We start from the raw sequence: 2435 nt of genomic DNA on the forward strand, positions 1-2435 counted from the left end.
TGTAAACATGATGGCATGATATAATTCAAATATATGATTTATATAGTAAGCAAGTAAGCAGATGGCAATCCATATATGATGTAAAAACTAAGCAATGCAAGACAACATGCATGACATGGGCAATATAACCCTGCCAAGTTTGAGCATAGACCTCAGGGGGGAAATAGGACTGGTCATCAGTCTCTGAATCCTCCTCCGAGGAGCTCTTTGTAACCAGCAAGATGTCTGCTTCAGCAGGTAGCATTGTCTGCTCTGAATACCTTGTTTTCACTCCAGATACTTCCATCACCGCTTCAAATGGCTGATGCACAAGAAGAGTAGTTGAATATACAAACGTTGTCGACAAATGGAACATGTAATGCAAAAAAATGATAGCATGATATAATTCACATACATGATGATTGGCTAAACAACATGGCATTGCATAATTCACATATATAACGCCTTTGCAACAAGATAGCATTGTATAATTCACATATATAATGTCTTGCAACAAGATGGCAATGCATAATTCACATATATGGTAATTAGACACTGAACAGGTGGCATTCACACAAAGCATTTCTAAACTAATCAAATGAAATAGCAATGCGAGACACCATACGCACGATATGAGCAACATAACCCTGCCAAGTTAGAGCATACACCTTGGGGGGGGGATAGGACTGGTCATCTGTCTCTGAATCCTCCTCTGAGGAGCTATCCGTAACCAACAAGATATGCGCTTCGTCAGATAGCATAGTCTGCTCTGAAGACCTTGTTTTCACTCCAGAATTTGCCATCACCGTGTCAAATGGCTGATGCACACGAAGAGCAGTTGAATGTACTAACATTGTTGACAAATGTAATATGTAACGAAAAAAGGATGGCCTGATATAATTTACATATAAGATGACTGGCTAAGCAGGATGTCATTGCAAAATTCACATATATGATGCCTGGCTAAACAAGATGGCGTTGCATAATTCACATAAACGATGAATAAACTAAACAGATGGCATTCACACAAAGGATGTCTAAACTAAGCAGATGACATATTTGATGTATAAAGTAAGCAATGCAAGACACCATATGCATGATATAACCAACGTCAGCATGCCAAGTTAGAGCGAAGACCTTAGGGGGTAAATAGGAGTTGTCTTCTCCTTCTGAATCCCCCTCAGAACAGATATCTTCCTCTCGATTACAATCTGAAATGCATGGAGGGGGGCTGCCTTTGCGCCTACCATGGAGCAACGTCTGCATGAAATTTTATTGCCACGCAAGGCTCATCTCTTTTGCTCTACATGTTAAGTTCCATTGTTTACAATAATTGTCATGCATAGGAATAAAACATAGTGAGATTATGTAAGGAGTGCATGCAGAAATCCAGAGTGATGGTAGCAACCTGTGGATAGATCCAAAACCAATAATAGCAGGCAGATAATGGCTTCAGTTAAAAAATACAGATAATGGCTTCTTTACTGTTTGTTTCCCACCCAACATGAAACTCATGGTAGACACCGAAGATTAACCAGATAGTTGATAGATACTATTGATAGCAGCCCTGATATGTACCCCACAACCATTTAAAAACTCAAGTTTGACCATTAGTTTGGAGCTGACTCAGAGTCTAATCGGTGAACAGGACGATAAAGTAGCATGTAATATTAAGCGATGCATAACGTAAGCACACACGAAAGAGTGCGACCTCTCTTGCGGACCCGTGTAGTCCTCGAGGTCATCTACTCGGTTGATGATGGTAATGCTGTTTTCATGGCTGCCAGTAGCGGGGAAGAAGATCTGAGGCGGCGAAAGACAGTCTAGAGGCCGGATCCCTGCTGTGCTGGACCCTTCTGTCGTTGGAGAAGCTGAGCTGGGGTGGACGACGGCGCAGCAGGAGCGGAACAAACCACGCAAGGTTTTCTTTGACAACTATCTGTAAGAGAAGTAATTCTGTAAGGACTCGTTTGAATTGGAGGATTCCAACAATGCATGGATAGGAAATAGACAGGAATAGGGTAGGAATGCACGTGCAAAACCGAGAATTTAATAACACAGGATTTCTGCCAATCTGGGTGTTTTATTCACAACAATTGGAAGATCACAGGATGCAAAGAAGCATGGTGAGATTAAGTCAAACCACAAGAAAATGTACGGTTATAATGCTATTATGCTACTATCTCTTAGTCCTGTGCTTCATGAATAGGAATTTGAAAAGGAGGACAAGTGAAAATTAAAATTCCTAGGTTTTTTCTTTCAAGGAGACACTAAAGGAACAAATTAGTGTGCTCAGTGGACAATATATATAACTTGTAGAGTAAAAAAGAGATGCAACAAGTGTACAACCTCTTTGGCGAAGCCATGTCGATCTTAGCGTGATTGGGTTGGCTGGTGAGGATGCTCCGGCTGACTTTGCTATCAGAGGAGGGGAAGAAGATCTTAGGCGTCTGGAG

Source organism: Triticum urartu, chromosome 4 (genome assembly GCF_003073215.2).
Source record: "Triticum urartu cultivar G1812 chromosome 4, Tu2.1, whole genome shotgun sequence".
NCBI classification, from domain to species: Eukaryota; Viridiplantae; Streptophyta; class Magnoliopsida; order Poales; family Poaceae; genus Triticum; species Triticum urartu.